This window comes from Cygnus olor, chromosome 5, assembly GCF_009769625.2.
Source record: "Cygnus olor isolate bCygOlo1 chromosome 5, bCygOlo1.pri.v2, whole genome shotgun sequence".
NCBI classification, from domain to species: Eukaryota; Metazoa; Chordata; class Aves; order Anseriformes; family Anatidae; genus Cygnus; species Cygnus olor.
In genome coordinates, this window is record NC_049173.1 from 35,236,461 (window position 1) to 35,256,341 (window position 19,881).

The 19,881-nt window shown below is 38.4% G+C and overlaps 1 protein-coding gene across 6 annotated transcripts in view; it reads left to right on the forward strand.

The window, feature by feature from the left end:
• The window catches only part of MIDEAS (mitotic deacetylase associated SANT domain protein), a 67,274-nt gene that overhangs the window by 17,392 nt on the left and 30,001 nt on the right, over positions 1 to 19,881 (forward strand). For 2 of the 6 annotated variants that reach the window (XM_040557372.1, XM_040557374.1), the window contains 2 exons: positions 7,742 to 7,817; positions 10,627 to 10,827. The exons of 2 other annotated variants lie outside the window; for them this stretch is intronic. The gene's annotated coding sequence lies outside the window, so the exon portion shown is untranslated. Of the gene's footprint in view, positions 1 to 7,741; positions 7,818 to 7,944; positions 8,096 to 10,626; positions 10,828 to 19,881 lie in introns of all 6 variants that reach the window. 2 more of the 6 variants (XM_040557373.1, XM_040557370.1) reach the window with 2 other exon arrangements.

The window sequence follows — 19,881 nt, forward strand, 5'->3', positions numbered from 1 at the left end:
CAGATATTCTTTGGATTTACGTCTCTTAAGAAATGAATGTTCTTTTTATGCACAAATTACATGAATGCATCTTGATGTGTTGACAGCTGGTGTTGATTAAGAAGTTAAAAACTGGGATAAGCTGGATTTGAAGGGGTTGGTGGCAAAGTGTTTACTATTTTTGTTGTTTTCTTAAAGGCATCCTGAAAGGTCTGCAGCAAAACATGGAATAACATTTTCCCTTGTAGTCTTTGGATATTTAGAATTAAATTTGCAGTCCCATATTGTTTGACGACTTGTTTTAATCCTCACCAGTACTTAAATGACTGAAGCAATGAACTGTGAAACAGTTCTGGTATCTCTTTTTAATTACATTTTGCTGATTATTTTACTGATTCATTACGTGTTCAGTGTTGGCATGTAAAGAGATAGCAACTGAAATTAAGTCAGTATTTGTGTCTTATTTCTTTCTTGCAATGTCTCTTCTCACCTGAAAGTTGTTTCTCAGTTTCTTGGCCCTCCTCATTGTAGTTTACTAGTAGGAGAGGTTATAATTGAATAATATATATTGGTACATCCTCTTATCGTGTTTTTCTCATTTTATTTGAAATAATTTTGTATGTTTGTGTACACACACAAACCGTTCAGTTACACACCCTTAAATTTCTCATCATCTTACAGTTGTTTCCCTGAGAACAACGGTTTATTTTTCCTGTGATGGTAGAGAGTACCATTTGTAAAGGACTACTCTTTCAAGCTTGAATATCATGCTATTTTTTTTTTTATCTTAATCTACTGTTTAATGGTTTGGGTATTGTTAGAGCTATAGTGACCAAGACATGCATTAGTTTTGACTGCAGTTGTTGTTCTTATCTTTTTATCAAGAGCTTTTAACTGAGAAGACTTTAGAAATACTGATTTGGCTTTGCAGTTTGGTTGTGGTACAGAGTTGAATGGTTGGCTACCAGATCAGCTGCATCACTTCAGTGTGGGTAAACTGGAATCTGTTCTCTGAAGCTACGTGTTGTGGGGCACTAGACCTGCTGAAATGCTCCTCATCTTGGCTGTGGTGTGCATTGCGATGGAGTCTCAAGATGAAACTAGCTGCAGAATTCTGAATAATCTCCAAATTGCCTCGTTAGCGTTTGTAGGGTGAAAGTGCATTTTCTCTTTGGTTCCCAGGTTGTTTGAGGATGTTGTGTGATTTCAAATTCTGTGTAATCATGCACACTTAGGTGTGCAAACTTAATCTGCTATTTTTGTGCATACTTAGGATTCCTTGGGCATCTCCTTTTATACTCCTGCATCTGTTTCTTAGCAATCTGTGATAAGTTATGTTAGAGTTTTATAATAATGTGAGTCAACTGTTCTTGCAGTTTCTCAGTATCCTTAACCATGCAGATTCTTGATTCTTTAGATCATTGAAAAGTAAAGTAAATCAAAGTGCCATGTGTTAAAAATACTCTTGGGATTTTGTTTCTTCCTATGTAATGTATTGTTCATACTTCCAAGCACTTCCTGAAAGAAGAGTTTGGTCTGTTTATGGGAAATTACTACACTTGGGTGGAGAAGAATTTATCAAGCCTTTTCCTATTTTTGAAATTGATTTTATACCACTTCAGAACAGAATCCCAGTGCTGCCAAATTCCTGGTGTGAAGAAAGAGAGCCACAGCCCTAAGGCATTCTGATTGCTATGGGAGATTCCAATGATGAGAATTTAGCATGCTGAAAACTCATGTATGTGAAACTGGCACAGAAATCTGACTGCCACTATGGTTTAGTTTCATTTCATGACTTAGAAAATTCCAAGTTGAAATACTGTCTCAAATCTTTTTTGACAAGCTCTAGATGTTATCCTGCATAAGACATGCTAAACGTTAGGAATATTTGTGAGATAATCTTTATTATATTGAATTAAAATTATAAATTTATTTGGAATATCTCTTGGAAATTGATTATTTTCAAATTATTAGAAAAATATTTTTAAATATATAGCATGAGTATATCATATAGTCTTTCTGTAACCATGTTTGTTTAACAAGTATGTTTTAATGGATGTTGAGATGCTAGGGAAGAAATATATGAATGCTATAAATCAAAGTTAGGAATTAAAAAGCATTACTGTTGAGCATTTTTCTTATAATTTAAGCTGACCTCTTTGGGTATTTGGAAAGTCTTTTGCACATAAAGGGTATTGTTGCAAGTAAACGTTTGTGCAAAATATTGCTTTTGATTATGGTCTTCATTTTTCTAATTTAATTTCAGTATTTAAGTGGTCTTTGTTACCATGATTTTTTAAAAAATATACAGGAATGCAAAATACACTTAAGAAACTTCTTTCCTACTTAAGTATGAGAACAATTTTGACTCCTTACCTTTTGGCTTTAATGCTATTCATTCTTTGGCAAATGTGAAATATTTCAGGTATGTACCAGCTGACTTTTTTTTTGCTATTAATGTTATTTATTTCTGTAGAATATGTACTTTTTTTTTCCCCCTATAGAAATAATGTCATAAAAATGCTCTTTTACTGCCTAAAATATGAAAAGAAGAATGTGGAACTCCTTACAAGCAACTAATTTTAAATTTGAATTTGAGATGCAAAGAGTAAATATTTGACATAATGAAGTATTAAAAAACTAGGAAGTTTGGAATATGTGATACTGTGCTTAGGTTATATGCTTAAGTGAATAATGGACTGCCTCACAGCAAACTAAATTGCAGTCAGTGCTTGATATTTTTTCTTTAAAAAAATGAACAAATCTTATCTGAATGAGGTTAATGACTTTTTTCATTTGCAGTATAAATAAACCTAGTTACCTTACCATTACAAACAGAGGAAGTTAAAATACAAAGAGCTTTGTTGGCAAAGGAAATAAAATGCGGATTTGAATCCTTGACTTGTAAAATTTTCTTCTACAGATGGATGAGCTCTTAAATATTAACAGCAACTGTTAATAAACTGCACACGGAAAGATTCAGTTTCCTCATTCAGGTAACCTGTCCTGGCATTTTAAATGAGCCTGCCTGCCTGCTTGCACGTGTATTCAAAGGTGCAGGGTTTTTGTTGGTTTGTTTAAGTATGTATTTGTTAAATTGTACAGCACAGGAAACAAACAAAAACTTGGGCAGACTGCTTATGAGGAAGCAAGGCCTCTCTCCAACGGGGGCAATAGAGCAAGATTAGAGACCTTTCACCTGGCTTCAGGTTGCACAGCTGATTTTTAATGAGTTTATGAATTTCTCCACAAGGCACCTCTGTCAGAGGTGTCATTAGGCAAGTAAGAGACCAAAGGCAGTGGCCATAATGCTTGTCAACATGAACAATTGCTTGACCTTGTGCACTGGGATGTTTTCTTAAAGGGATGTTGTAGCTGAGATTGGAAGTTGATAGGAAAACAGTCATGTTAGCAAGTTCTTCTTTTGTGCTGACTATAGAGCTGGGTTTGGGTGACGTTGAACAGCAAACAAGAAAACTCAGTATTCAAACCGGTTCACACATGACTCAGCCAAACGGCAGTGATGGCACTGATGTTGACAGCAACTCTTTGTTGTCTCATGCAGAAAAATAATTTCTTAAGGAACAAAATCTTCAGGTTTTCTATAGTCTTGTGAAAAATTTGAGCAGAAATCTACTAATGAATGTTTGTGAGAGTAATTCAGATCTTTGTAGGATAGGTTGCTTCTCCTGCTCTTCACATCATGAGCGCTAATAAAAAAAAAAAAAATGCACCTAATTCTCAAGCTACGTGGTACAGGTAAATCTACAGCTGCACTATTTTTCTTTCAGATTCTGAACCAATATGGTTTTACTGCTTCTTTTCACCATTTTAGTTTGAATAATAGGTAACAAAGGTGTGGATTGCGCTTAGGCCTTTGGATGATCTATAGGTGTCCCTTTTGTTGAAAGGCCATTTGAGGATGTGATCTACTAGTGAAGGTTGCCGTGCAGTGACCTGGTCTGTGCAAGTAGTTCTTATGGAGGTCCGTTTGCAGGAATACAGCCTAGAAATTGAAGTTAAGGGCTGCTTTCTAATGTATTAATTAGGTTAAAATGCTCAAGATGCCACAGTCATACCTTTACCAAGGAGTCAGTGGCTATTTTTTAGCCTTTAATAATGTGAAGTAAAATCTTAGTTGCGGTCTCTTTTATTAGCCTGAAGTGCTTTTAATTTTTTACCTCCTAGTTAACAATAGGTGGCTGGGGGACCGGGGGGATTTATCATCATTTCATTGCGACTTTTATCTGCCTACAGATGCAACAAGCTGCCTATACTGAAACTGAAACACCAAGCAGCAAGGAACATGTACTTGGAACTTAGTCTTGCTCTTTGTCCTGACCCAGAATACCATTAGGTCTTCCAGTCATGGAATTTGCTGGATCTAATATGTGAGCCTACACTTAACGTTTACAAGCTGTTAGGCAACTGTGGGATAACTATGAGCAAATATACAAAGATAGAGTTGCAAGAGAAGGCAAAAAAAAACAAAACAAAACAACAACAACAAAAGCTCTACCCAGGGAGGAAGCATTGTCTGATGCCGTAGGACATGCAGCAAAACTGTTTCCAGCTTTCTCCTTTTCTTGCAGTCTCACTGCTGACAGGTAATTTACATTCTTTGTGCCTTATCACCCTCATTTTAAGCTGGGGTAATTGTCTTCCTGATAGCCTAACAAAGGGGCTACGGAGCCGTGGTCTGACCTACCAAGTAGTGGCACAGTGTCAAGAGTAGGGGTGGAGGTTCTGCTTCGCTGCAGAGAGGAGCTCATTGATGGGCTCTCCTTAGGGGAAGGTGTGATACGAGTCTGAATTCGCATCTCCTGTGTCCGGGTGATTGTTTTGTCAGCAGGGTTTGTGCAGGAGGTCATCGGTACAAAATAGTGGCACCTAAACCTTAGGTAGAATAGCAACCTTCTTTTCACTCACGTGTGTGTTCGTGTGTATGCATCCTCTGTGGGCCCTTTGCATTGTGAAGGTGAAGAGAACTTTAATTTTCACTCAGTTTTGCTGTCTGCTAAAAAGTATTTTTAAGAAAACGGTTCCTTCAAAGTGACTTGATTTATGAGAGAAAAGCACGCTTTGGAGGTGGAATGGTGTTCTGTGTTTAGTGACAGCTATAACTGAGTTATTGCAAGTGACAGGATTTGCTTGGGAAATTGCTCTAGATGAAGTGTAGAATGCCTGGGTGTGTTTAAGTACTCCTCTGAGCCGTACAGTTTGGATGCGTGGAGGGAATGTGAAAATCTATTGACATCTTTAGTTACTCAACTAGTTTATTTTTGGGTGCTGATGAATTGGCAGGACATAGTGACCCAGTGTGAAGGAGAAAAGTGTAATGACTTTGAATGCAGGAAACTTAGTGAATATTTTATGGAGTTACTTGCTACCATTTCTTTGCGTCAACTTTAATGGTGATTAACTCTTTGCTTTCCCAGTGAATATTTTTGCATGGTGTCGATATATTTTCATAAAAATATGATACTGCTCTGCAAACAACAAGCTGTGCAATGCACAATACAATAGATTTGAAGACTTTGAGGCTATCTTCTTTGAAAAAGAGGGGAAAATGGTTAGGTGGTAGGCTGCTATTTTGTAAGCCCTTATATTAAAACCTTCCTAGGGAATAGCTGTAGCATGGATTTGAAATTGGCCCTGGGCATAACTGCTGCAAAGTGGAAAGGATATAGCAATCTTGCATGCATGTGCTATTGGATTGCAAACAAATAAGGAGCTGAGAGGAGCACTTATGCACAAAAGCACAACTGTATGTTGTGTGATGTTGATACTCATTTGCTCTATGTGGCTATACAGACCACAGCAAACAGGATTGAAAACTGACAGTAACAACTGCAAAGTCTTGCGGAAACTTTGCCCTTCCTATCATAAGTTTTCTGCACGTGACTGTCTTGCACACAACTATTACCGCTTAGCATAACACATAAGAAAGACCATGAACCAGAAAGCTTCCTTGCAGTGTGTTCCTCGTAGCTGCTGCTACTACTCTAGTCCTGTTATGAAGAGCTGATAGACGGTCATAACTGAGGAGTTTATTCTGGAAGAAAGCTGGATTTCTTTTGGCCTTTGATATTCTGTACCCCTACGCTGTCAAATTCTCAACTGTGTTTTCTGTTTAATCAAAATTGGTTTATTGTTGGAAATAAGTTACTTCAAAGTGTATTGCATTTAACGTTACTTGCAGTTGTCTTGATGAAAAGTTAAAGCTGCATTCATTACTCTTAATCACTCCATATCCCTTTATTCATACAATTCACTTGTGGTCTCTCAGCAGCATTGCAGATTTTCTTACAAATGCTGAATTTTGAGAACAGATGACTTAGCAATCACTTTGAAGGGAAAGAGACACTGACTTGATTTTTCTGTGTTAATGCAAACAGTTTAAAACAGCTTAAGAAATAAAGCGAAGGTTAATACTTGGCATGCTGACTGGATTCCTGGAGTCAATATTACTTGAAACGTGACTTCTTCCCCACCCTTTTTTTTATGAATATGAACAATTTTTTTTTTTCCGTTTAATAATCATTCTGAAATGATGCCAAAAAGTTCATATGATATGTGCAGAATAATGTCAACTGTCAGTTCATTTGTTCAGCAACAGCCCTTTATTATCATTAAATACAGTTGCTGGAAAAATGTCTTCAGTCTCACATCTTAATTGAAGGCAGTGACATTAATTTTAAGATTTATTTTTTTCTGAAGTGTTTATTAGATTTCAGTACCCTCGGTGCTATTTTTTAACTTAACTTTAATAAATCAATAGCTTACTCATTAGTCTGGCATTTTAGATGAGCTGTTCCTAGATTTAAGAAGGAAAGCGTCCTCTGTCACTGTAACTTCTAAAAATTAAAATTGTTCAAGCTGAAAAATATTTTTAATCTTTTCTCTCCCCTCTGTAGATCACCTTAAATGCAGATTTGAATGATTACAGCTTGTTAGTTATAGTTAAGTGTACACAAAGAAAGCAGTTGTACCTTCATGTTACTTAACAGTTTGTTGATAACTGAGAAGTTTTTCAAACAACTTTAATTTCTGGAGGTGAAAAAAATTCCAGTGCCCTGGATGCATCTCATACACAAGCTTCATTCCAAAATTTAAACAAAGCACTGTTTTTACAATTGCTTCATTACTGCAAAGATACTGTGAATAGGCTGGAGTCTACATAATTTTATCAGATTGCTTGTGCAGTGCATGTTTGTTTTGGGAGATATTGCATCAGTTTGAGAAAAATATACGTAAGTAAACTGCTTATGAAGAATTTGTTCCATTTAAACCATTTTTTACCTGCATCGTGTGTAGTCATATAAATGTAAGCATGTATACATATAGTGTAGATATATATCCAACGTAGACTACAGCTGTTTAATGATCACAGATGCTGCTTAGTGCTTTGACTTCAAATCAAATGTGCTTTGCAAATAGCACTCTTCCCTTCTTGCCAGACAAAAAGGTTAAAACCTTAGAAATGGCATAATAGCGTAAGAGAGAACACCACCTTTGATCAGGTTGCAATTATGTTATGACCTTAATTTCATTGAAAGCATTGCATTTCCTGGAAGTTGGGGATTGAAGCAGTTAAGGGAGATCCTTTGTTTTAGGGTTTTTTTTGAGGGTTGTGGGTAGTACTCTATGGGTATTTAATGTTTGTGGGGGGAAAAAAAAAAAAGAACACAAAGCATTCCCTGTCTGTGAAGTCTGAACTGTGTGATGTAACAAGGCTCTTTTATCTAATTGATCATTCTAGGGAGCTTGCTTTCCTTCTAATGCAGAAGTTGAAAAAGAAGCTGAGTATGTTCATTGCTTGTGGAAATGCAGAACAGGTAGTTATAATTCAAGACCAAAATGTAATGAATGTATTCCTGGATGCCTTCACACGCACTGCAGGACCGTGCAGGAATCCATGGTTATGCTGTTAATTTCAGTCTGTCACCTCGCCTGTCTTTGCAGGGTGTTTAGTGCCTGGCCGGGGCAGGTGGTGGGGCCTAAGTTACTGGAGAGGGCCCTGCATGTCACAGCAGCCACAGCCACAGGTCACGGCATGCAGACTGCCAGGTGCCTGGTGTTGAGGGCATCCTGTGCTTCCTGACCCCTGAGAGTGGTGAGTTCAGCTGCGGGATAGACACAACCCCTTTGAGAGATACTGTTTCTTCAGGCTAGGACTTGGGCTCTTGTTCAGCAGCTGATGCATTTCATTGGGAAACATAACATCAAAAAAGCATGCTTTTAGACTCCAAGTGGCTTTAGAGCAGCTGTACTACAGCTAAACAAATATAACCCTATGTAAGAGGAAACAACTTTTCTACCAGATATATGCACAGATGGATTGTAATCATACTGAGGCCAGTGTTTGCCTTCAACAAGAGAAAAAACTTCTTAGAGGAGAGCTATAAATGGAAATTTGTGCTTACATTAGCTTGCAGCAGCAATTTGAGAATACTTCCACAAGATGCCTAGTAGGAACCAGATAGGCATCTTAGGGAGTTTGAAAAACTGAAGGAGTTAGGGAGATACAGGCCATGAGGTACAATAGGAATGTACATTACAATTAATTGTTCCACAGCTGCCTACCCAAATGTATTCTGAATATAAAAACGGATGGGCTGTGTTTTTTTCTTCAGAAAATGCAAATTTGGAAGAGATTTAGTCATTACAGATACACTTCCTAAAATATTTGATGATAAATAGAGCAAAGTGCGGAGCTAAAATTATATTGTACTGCACTTATGAGAGCTATTGCTGAAGATAGGATTCTTCAGGAAGGAATTATGATGCTTAAGTAGTGGATCTTGTATAATTTTTTTTTTCTTTAATGAACACATTAATGAAGTATTCTTCACTACTTCAAATACTAAGATAATGAAGTGGGTATTCTTATTTCTAATGGGATTCTGTTTTGAAAAAGCAACTTCAAACTGAAAACAAACATGAAGATTAAAACAACACCCTTCTGTGTCTTAAAATAAATGGATTGTATCTCCTGATATGGTGCCAGTGTCCAGAGGAAGCCTCAGGGCCATGTGATGGAGTCGCATGCCTTAAAGACTAATAAATGACTTTAAGCTGGTGCATACATTTGCAATTGTACACCTTTCTTTCTTTTTGGGGGAGAAAAGAAAATAAGGGAGGAAGAGGTGTTCAGTGATCGCTTTTAAGCGTGGAGGTTTTCCAGAGAGCTTGGGAAGGATGTAGTGCTGCTTTTGCAGTGCATGTTCCCTGAGGTCTGTGCAGCAGAAGAGACCACAGCAGCTCTCCGGCAAGAATTGCTGTGCTCTGCTCCAGGCCAGTTTTCCACAACTCTCAGCAAGTTGGTCACCACAGATTGTTCTTTCCGCATGTCAATTTTGTGTACAAAACTACATCAGGGAATTAAAGACAAAATTCAGGAATCGGAAGGTTAAGCATTTCCCTTGTCTTTTTGCATCTGTATGCAATTTGTTTGGGATTTTTGTCCAGAGGAGGAGGGGAGAGTGTTAACTACTTATAAATGCACATCTCCTCTTATTCCTCCCCAGAATGATTGTGGAAATTATTTCTGGTAGATTTAGTGAAACAGCTACATACCTCTGAGTAGTAGAGACTGTTGTAAATACACAGATTAGCAAGAAGCAGGGAGGATATTATTGCAGAATTATTGCTTCTCCGTAATGAACAGGAAAAGAACGCGTTCATGTTCTGCTGATGGAAGTTTTACTATTGCAGCTAGGCAAGCAAAATATCCTTACTGCTGTGGACTTTACCTTAAACTGTTTATTCAATGACCACCAGAAGTGTCACTTTACTTGCTTAAGATATAAAAAACTTTAAAAGTTGGAATGTGGTAAGCAATTTCTTTTTTTAACATTAGAGTTGCAGATACGCTTATTTTAGAATTTGACTAGGGAGCTAGTGAAATGATACTGGAAATTGAGCAACTGACAGCTGTTTCGTGTTTTTTTTTTTTTCCTACTGCTGCTGGGAAAACCCAAAACTTTATATCCAATGTCAGTGATTGCTGGGGGGAGGTATGTGTATGAAATCTTTCAGTATTTCCAAGCATTTGTAACAAATCTTTCAAATTATGAGCAGTTTCTACAGTGATAACGGAGAAATTTGGCACAATATTCTTTACATATCCAAAAAAGTGTGTATTCCTCTTCATGAAACAAATATCTGTATAAAAATAAAGTGTATATATTAATATAAATGAAATGTATGGGAAAAAACTTTATTTCTTTAAGGGAGGGAAATAAGGAGCATAATTAAAATTAAATTTAACTTCTTTTTACTGGTTGTAGCTGGTTTATGTCCAAATCTGTCCTATTACAATCAGATAAGGTAGAAGTAAAAAATAAAAATAAAAAGTACACAATTGTGAGAAGCTACTTAAAAATCAAAGTGACAAGTTCTTACAGCTGCTTAATTGGATGGGTGGTTCTCGTATATTGAAATAGTTTGTCTTACTTACCATGGTATTTTGTGGTACTAAATGTATTTAACAGGAAAGCATCCTGTTCTAGCAAATGGTCAAAATGTACTGGGAATGTAGGTGTAAGAGGGAGTGCATCTGCAGACTAATATGCTTATGGCTTCAGAAAAGAGGTATTTCATTCTTCCTCCTAGTTATCTTCTCACCTTTCTCTCACGTGTTAGCTTCCTACATGTTACAACAGGAATGGAAATGAAGCATTGTACTTGGTTTCGATCTGAAAATTGGAAGTGATAAATTCTTCAGCCCTGAAGAAGCCCAGAAGCCCTGGGCCTCTGAAACTGCTTCATGAAGAAATCCCTGTCTCTGCACAGATGCTGGTGTGAAGCTTGATGCCGACTCCAGAACTGTGCATCTCACAGAAGGTGAGCTGAAGATACCTGAAGAGTAGAAATCTCATTAGTTTAGGCAAAGGTATGTGTTTATATGAAAGTAGCCTGCTACATATAGGATCTGTGTAAATTTAGAAGCCTCTGTCATCTGTTTTTATTTTCGTAATGTTCTTACATGCAGGCAGCTATGCGTGATTTTGTTGTTGTAGCTGTTCAATTGTCTGGTTGGGCGGTGCTTTGATTTGGCATGTCTCATCTGCAAGGGAGCCTTTCATGCTGATTTGAGGTTTTTAATGAGGGTGAGAAAATAAAGCCGAGAATGTAAGTAGAGAGAGACTTAGGAACAGAATTGACACAGCTTAATCTACTGTAATAGGTGAATTTCATCACACTTATGTCCAAATTATTACTTGTTCTTTCTTTCTAAGTAATGCTGTGACTTAACATTCCTCATGCATAACTCTCAAGACTTTTTTTTTTGATGAGCAGCTGCTATAAATGCATAGCTTTTTATGGAAAGGGGAAAAAGAAGACTTGCACTTTCCTCTCTTGTGTTTGTGTTTAAACCCTTGCCCCTATTTTTTTTTTCCTGTACGATGATACTTCCTTACATCTCACAACCAAATGCCTGCAAAAGTGAGGGTCTCACTGCCCTTTCCTGTGACAGCAGAGGCTGTGCTGCCTTCCTCCCAAAACCACCATAAGCTGCACTTTTAGCTTCTTTGAGGCTGGGGTTAAGCAAAACTGTTGGAGAACTGAGGGGGTGGGTGCTCATCCTTGCAGGGGCGCAGCTCCTGTGTGCGGGCAACGTGAGGGCCTGGAAGCTCATTTGTGGCACCTCAGATGAGGTGGCTGGGGACAAAGAATGATCTTTCCCCTTGGAGAGGTTGTCGGGAAGGAGGTTTTGAAGACAGGAGGATTATGTTTGTCGTGATAATTGCTAAAAGCACAGTCTTGCAGGATTTCAGAGCTCCCCTTCCTTTTTTTAATTCTTGGACTCCCAAGTGTGCTTTTATGGTCATGGTGATCATAGGTAATTTAAGCAGATGAAAAAAATATATGAAAGATGATCAATTTACAGCTATAAATCAGTATATTTCCTTCTTTCTTCATTTTAACTTGTTTCTGCATGCAGGGAGGGGATGTGAGGAGGTTATTCAGCGCTGTCAGCTAAGCCCTAGACAAAATTACTCTTAACATCACACTTGCAGCTGAATAGGTCTGCCTGGTATTCCTGAATTGCTGCTGTGTGTGTGTCCTGGGCGCTAATACAGGCAAGGCTAGCATATCACTATGCATGTATGGCTTATAGACGACAGCTCTAATAAAAGCCAGAAAAATATTCTTAGATCCATGATAAACCTGCATTGACTGCTATATATTATTAAAATAATCTTGAATGTATTATTATGCGTGGCAGTTCACAGAACCTTATGGGCAGGCTGAAATAGAAAGAAATGTTTCAGGTAGATTTCATTTGTGCTTTAGCCAACCTGAGGATGGGATTTCAAATTGAGTAAGAGATTAAAGATGATTAAAAGGGTAGGGCAGTAGCTTGAGACTTGCAAGTCCCAAGTTCGGTTCCCTGTTCTGTTGTAGCCATCTTAAGACAAGTCATTTTTTAGCCTCTCTCTGACTTACTCCTCTTCAATAAAAAGGGAATAATAGTTCCCTCCTTTGCTGAGGCGTTACCAGAGTAAATGCATTAAAGGGTATATGGTGGTGTTATACTCTGTTTATGGGGCCATGTGCCTGCATAAAATAGAAAATGTTGTAATTCAGTTTCTCTACTACAGCACAAGAAATGAAGCCATGGACAATAAGGAGATTAGTGCTGACTAGTGTTGTCATTTTCTTAAATATGTAAATAAAACACTCAGTTCAATTTACAGAAATGCCAGAGACCTTCACCTTAACGTGCAGTTTCAGGCAGAGCTTTTGGACTGCACCACAGCGCTGCAGAACACTGCACCTGCTCTGAGTATTGGTTAGAGATCTGTAGTATGATGCTGCCGTATATACTAATGTTAGAGCTTTCCTATAGATATGGGTGGGTGACTTTTTATGTGTTTTAGAAGACATTATAATTTTATATCAAAATAGCTTTAATATTTACATGAAGGTGGGGAGAGTTCTAGGGGATATTTTAAGCAGTAGTGTTCTGTACTTGTTTCTGGATTTTAGTGCATCTGATCAAAACGGAGATGTTTTACATGACATCTTGCAAATGCAGTCTATGGTTGCACAGTATGAAGGAGTGAACAGAGGACAAAATTGAGATCAAGAAATTCCAGGAGAGTAATCTATATATTGGCTAATTGCTGGCTACACTTCAGTGCAAAACAGGTCACCATCTGTTTACCTGTTAAAAATACAGAATATTGCATGTTATGTACGGTATGAGGTTGGGTGAATTGGTGTTAATATATTGCTTTTGCCATTGCGAAGTAGTATATGAACAATAAGTAGTCCAATAACTGCAAGTTTGTTTGTGGGCAAGTTCCTTTTACTACTTTCCTCAAACTAAAGATTTGTACAATGTAAAACTGAAAATGTTTTTCTGCCTCGATTGAATCGTAGCTCCCAGATATTTTTCCAGCAGGTGAGAGCTGTCTAACAAATGTCAGCCTGCTGACAGGAGGCTGGCCATTCTTTCTTATTTTCTGGAGATGCGTTAAAAATAGTAAAGTCATCAGGAGCTGTGGGATGTAACTTGAACCAGTAAATTGTTTGAAATAAGCGTTATCCAGCTGGTGAAAAAAAAAATCCTTTAGAGTCTGCTAAATGTGTTATGATTGTAAAGGAGCAGCAGTCTCAGAATTTCTTTCTTCAATGTAGGAGGATCAGGTTAATTGAATCCGTACACCTGAAGGGCTGATTAGTTCATCAGCCTTTTGTTCTGAGAATGAAAATTGTTATGTAAGGGATTTTATTTTTTTAATGCTTAGCAATTTCTTTTGGAAGTGGTAAAGTGTTTAGAACTGAGCCTCTTATCAGCTTTTCTAGTAAGGTGCTGTGCGACTTTCCAGTAATTTATGGCCTTTCTCTCAAGTGGGAAGGACTTGCTGTTGCTGTTAGTGGCAATTATATACTTAGTATCTGCAGCAAATACAGCTATTTAAAGCATAATATGGGGGTTAGTGACCTAGAATGTTGTCACTTCAATTAGAATGTATTTATACTGTTCCAATACTTGTAGAGTGAACTGTGTAAGTGCAGAAGGAAATGTAAATGCGTGTTGTACTTCTGATCTGCTTAACTCTCACAGAATTCCACATGCAGGTGGATAAATGCAGAAGCTTTTTTATTTTTTTTTTCTGTCATATTGAACGTGATCAATGTGACCTTGATTTTGTCTTTTACTAAAAACTGAGTCCGTTGTTTAATTTAATATAGCTTTGTAAAGGTTCTTAGTTTTCTTCTTGCTGTTATTGAATGACATTTTCTGTATTGGTTATGAAGTGCAGGGCAGGTGGCTTGTTTGGTGTCAGGTAGGATTGTTGAGCTGATTCTTTCAGGAAGCTGCTGACTTTGCTCTGAGTAAGGCTGATGTTGCTTACGCCCAGTTGTCGAAGTGCTTTATAGCACTGGTCAGTAAGGATACAAAAGAGCCACTACGGGAATGGAAGAAACTAACTTTGCGTTTGATCCAGTATTGGTGTCAGCCATCTTCCCTTCCTTCACTTAAATCCCCCAGTCTAAAAGGAGGAGAGTGTGGCTTTGGGCAGGTAACTGGCAGGGAGTTCTGAATCCAAGGGCCTGAAGGATGCTTTGATTGTTCAATTAAAGATGAAGGAATTGGACTGTTCTCTAGGCCCCTGGAATCTTTAAACTTCTGGGATGGTCATGCTTGCCCAAGTCTTTTGCTGCTCCTACCCCCAGAATTAACTAACGTTCATTTACTTAGCTCTATAGCTGGCAAAGAACCTGGTGTAAAGAACCAGCACAATAAGAAGACTTTTATATTCAACAGTGGCCACAGGACTTCTTTAAAGACATACGTCATGTTAGAAATCTGACCTGAAGTCCTGTCTCTGCTATTAAAGACTTTCTACTTGAGTAGTTTTTTAACAGATGAGCTCAGTCAGTCCTGGCATCTGTCTGGCTGCACATGGACATTCAGACAAACCATGATCGCCACTGCTTCAGCTTAGGTAACTGCTGAGAAACAAAGATATTCCTGGGCAGACTGAGGTATATGGCAAAAGAACAACTGTATGTTAATATTTGTGTGACCTTTTTCCTGCAGTTTTGTGGACCCCTCCCTCTTCTTTGGTTATCACTACTTGTATCACGTCTCTCATTCGACTTTAAGCTCTTGTGGTAGAATCTCTGTTTAGCATATCAGTGGATACTGTTAATATCACGTTTATGACTTCAAAATACTTCATGAATATCAGTGTATTGGGTTTCAGGTATTATTCTCATTTTATGAATGGATCTGAAACGGCTTGCTTAAGATGCATGTCTGTAGCAGAGCTGGAAATTGATCCCAGCTGCTCTCAGGTTCTCCCTGTGCGTTAGTCACAGCTATTCTCCAGTCAGCCACGTGTGACTGATGCCTGCTTGTTGGTGTCAAGTGTGTCTCTGCCGAGAGCTAGGTATTGAGGGCATTTGTATATCTCACGAAGAAACCTCTGGGAATGGAAAGTATCATCATCTCTATGACCTTTCACCTTCCCCTACCCCTGTCTGTAGGCTGTTACCTCTTGCAAAGCCATGAGGGAATCTGAAGCACTCAAAGCTCAGTACTCTGTACCCAGGGCACCCACACGCCTGCCTTTGTGTTGAAGTGTTGGAGAGGTGAGGTCAAGGGAGAAGTAATGAACCTGCAGCAACCTTTCTTATTGCAGCTTAACACGTTCAGATGTGTTTTCTTCTCAGGGCAAAAGTGCAGAGAGATTGGCTCTGTCTCTGGGATGTGTCCACCCAGCGGTGCAGCTGGTGTGTTTGTGGCAAGGGAGGCATTTAGAGGGAAGGACGCGCTGTGGCTATGTCAGCTATGTGAATGCGAGTGCAGGGAGAAGCTTTTGGCTTGCTCTTTGCCATTCTGACTTTAGAGCCTTCTGTAATTCCTGTATGTTTGAGTCCTTGGTTGGTCTCTTTGTTGCTAGCAACTGCCTTCCCTGACAGCTCCAAACAAAAAAGTTTAAAATAGCTATCTGAGTTTACAGTTAGAACTGTTAACCTGTTTCCAGTGGCAAAGAATAATAACTTTACAAAAGACTGAAAGCAGTGTTTCATATTCCTTAATTGCGCTCTCTGCACTCTAGGGCTGCTTAAGCCTTTTCAGATCACAGCATTTGTCACGATGGTGGATTATAATAAATATTGCGAACTTCAGCACAGTTTATAAACATTAACTAATTTTAGGAATGTGTTGTGTATCTAACTGGTTCAAGTATAATTCTGCACTCTGTTTTAAAGCCATTTGTAAAGATGGGCTTTCCTGCCTTTTTGTTTACAAAAGGATGGTTTACATCGCTGTCTCTGTCTCGTAGTTCTCTCCAAGAACTGCATGTTGTTACTGTGCAAGACAAAGATAAGAGTCTGGTGCAAATCATGAATGTTGAGTTCTCTCAAGATGAGGGGTGGGCAAAACCTCAGTTATTTTGGAAATACCACTCATACTTCTGCTTGGATAAATTAAACTGAGAATCTAGTTTGTATTCAGTGTTGTACCTTTTCAACAGCTGCTAGAAACAATATTGTCAATTCATTTAAAAGCAACTCAGTTATTCTTTTCCTTCATTGTTTAAGTATTAAGTCTTTTAAGTTTTAGAATTCCAGTCTGTTTCTTTAATAGTTGTTCTTCCTCATCCATGCTGATTTTGTTCTGGTGGAGCTTCTAGTGTCAGAAATTTTTGCCAGATTTTGCCAGGCTGGTGGAAAATCCCTGAGATTGAAAAGCGATCCTCCAAAATTTATACTCAGTTTATAGCTTGAATTGAGGAAGGAAACACAAATGTATAGCTTATTTTTGGCAGGTTCCTTGAAGGCACAGAACTCCCTCCTCATAGAATTGTTGTCTGGAAACTTCCGTTTTGAGAATTTAGGTATGTGTTTGCTAGTTCCAGGCAGGCACCTTTAGGCAACAGTGGAAGTTGTCAAGCTTCCTGGATTGTTTTTTCCTTTTTGTTATTGTTTGTCTGTGAAGCTGTTTTCCTTTGATATTTTTGTCCCAATTATGGGTGTCCTGTAGAGTTCCTTTTTTGCGAAGCAATGCCATTTGAACCAGTAAGCCTTCCCCATTTCCTAGCTTTATTGATTTCTAGGACTTCCATCTGATACAGGATCTGGGTTAGTCTCTTAATCAGGTGGGGTCAGAATGATTGATATTTGCTTCTAGTCCTTTGCAGTTATCTTCTTTTAAGCTGGAGACTGTTCAGTTGGTTATCCTTGTTTGCTCACTTTAGGCTTCGTTTGCTGCTCTTCTGTGGTGCTAGGCTCCTGGAAAATACACTTCTCCCTGTAGAGACAGGCTTTCTAAGTATCTGTGGCAACTGCTCTACAATACAGAATAAGGTGAAGGGGACACTAACCCTCATCTTCCATTTACTTTTTTGGCTTTCTTGGACAGTGGTGCATTTCTCAGTTGCTTTGAGCTTTCCCCTCCCTGTCCTTCGGGTAGCTTGCTGTGCTTTGCTCCATGGAATTTACAAGCATAGTCTATTTTCTGCTTTCTCTGTTCTGTCCTGGGGCGATCTGTTGGAAAGCTGTGCTGTTATCCTTCCTGTTGAAGGTGTCTGAAGGTGGTGAGTGAGTGGTTGCAAACAATCTGCAGGAATTCTGATGTTGCTAACTGTCTGGAAGAAAATGTGACAAAGTTATGTGTGTAGGAGAGGCTTTTGCGGGAGAGATTGAAGCTGTTGTCGCTGTTGTCATATACATAGGGTGTGGACAAGCTGTGCAAAAGCATTGCAAATCCTCCACCAAATGCAAAAACTGTCCCATGTTTTCATCACTTCCTTGGTTTGTACTTGAGACTGTTGCAATAAGTGGTGGCGGTTTCATAGGGGCCAATTTCTGTTAGCTGGAATAAGCTTCTTGTTTGTGATGCATGATAAATCTCCAGCCATTTACAAATAAAACCAAAACCTACATTATTGAACTCTCCCTGTCCTGCTATTGCACTGGAGGAATTGAATTTTCTTTCCCCTTGCTGTGTGAACGTAAATAGCATATCCAATTTTTACCTCTTGCACGTAATTTAAACAATGTTTTCTTCTTGATTTGGAGGGAGACTGGTAACTAGTGTCCTATATCTGTTTTCTGATTTTTGACCTGGTTTGTTGCATGATCTTAGAAATGAGTTAGCTCCTCTTTGTTCCTCATGGGTAAAATGTGTGTCATGATTTTTACCTGTTTCATAAATATGGGATTTGACCATAAGAATGAGCAAATTCAAGAGGGTGGGCTAGATTGCTCTCTTAGGACACTGACTAGCTTGCTACATTTGACTTAAGTGGTAAAATTATTTGTGGAGTCTGTTGATCACCACTAAGTGATTGAGCTTCTTAAAGGAAGATCAGTAATTTGAGTTGCTAGCAGCAGGAGGATTTAGTGGGAATTTATTCTCATCACTCCAATTTGACAGATTCCCTGCAAGGAACTGACAACATTGTTGTGGGTAAGGCTGAGAAGGTACATTACCTAGCACTCAAGAACATGTTTTTTTTTTTTTTTTTTTTTAATTTATCACATGAAAAAGACTAAAATTAAAATATTTTAAATCTAGGATTAAAGTGATGAAATAAAAGATGTCTGCTACCATTCATTATAATTTCCTGCATTCTTGACTTTGTCAAGGTTTGAGGAGAAGTCAGGGTCTTTCCAAAGTTATTTCTACAGTTCTCTGTCAGAGAAACAATCTCAAAGGATGTTAGGAATCTGCACCATTTAAACTTGCTTGTCGTGCCAAGTATAGGGGGCGTAGCAGATGAACTAAGCAAAGGACAGGACTTCACAACCCTCACAGATGGGCTGAAGAGTAGTGTTTAACGTTACTTCAGCCTGTGAGGTCATGAACTTGGTGTGTGGAATTGTGAAATATGTGCATGCTTGATGGAAGACAGTATGTAAACAAGGAGAAGAAATAATGGTGGGAGGTTGTTAAATATATAGAAAAAAATATCTCCATATAAAACTTTTTGTCTGTAGGAAATGGTTGCAATGTTTTTTAACTTGTCCATCAAATCACATAGACTTTTTATTCTTAAGTTAAGAAAAATACTTGAAATTGAAAAGGTTTTATAGCAAACTCTCTAGGCTAATGATAAACTGAGATAAGCTGGTTGCAGTGGGTAGAGATGTCTAAACAGTTCTGCGGAAGCTGCTTTCAATTGAGTAAAAATCTATTAAAGGAACTTCAGGGCTGGCACCTGCCTTGCGAGTGGCTCTGAATGCCTGTGCCCTGCACTTCTCGGTTGCACTTCTCGGTGGCTCTCTGTGTCTTGAAATTACTGTAGTTGAGAACAGCATCCTGGATGCTGGCAGGGACCTTTTTAGTCATGCTATATACTAAAGTCTTTCAGCTGACTTTTCTGAAATCCCAGCCGCATTTTGTATTTATGGTATCTTTAATAAGGCTCTAGCGTAGATATGGTGGAGAAGTTTTAGCTAAAAAATGCTAATCTTGACTTCTCTCAGTAAGGTGCCGTAGGTTACTTTGCTTATGCTTTTTCATTCCAGGAAATGCTGCATAAGTATCAGTTGGCTCTACCTGTATCTGATTTGACATTCTTTTTCATCTAGAAGAGAAAGCCTTGCACCACAGAAGAATTCTTAGAAGTCTTAATATTTGCATTGTTAAAGGAGGTGATATTCAATTCATATTTTTCTGAAGAAAGGTTGAGTTGTTCTTTACATGCCAGGAGTTACTGGAAGCGAAAGTAACTGATATGGTGCATGCCAAACCTTAGAGTTATTAAATGTACTGATGTTAGGTTTTGTTTTTTCCCTGTGCAGTGTAAAAGCAATGCAGAGTATTGTAACAGCTCAGTATATTTGGAGGCAAGACGCTTTATCTTCTGGGAATTATGGTATCATACCTGGCACTGTGCTTTGTTTGAAGGTAAGAACTCTTCA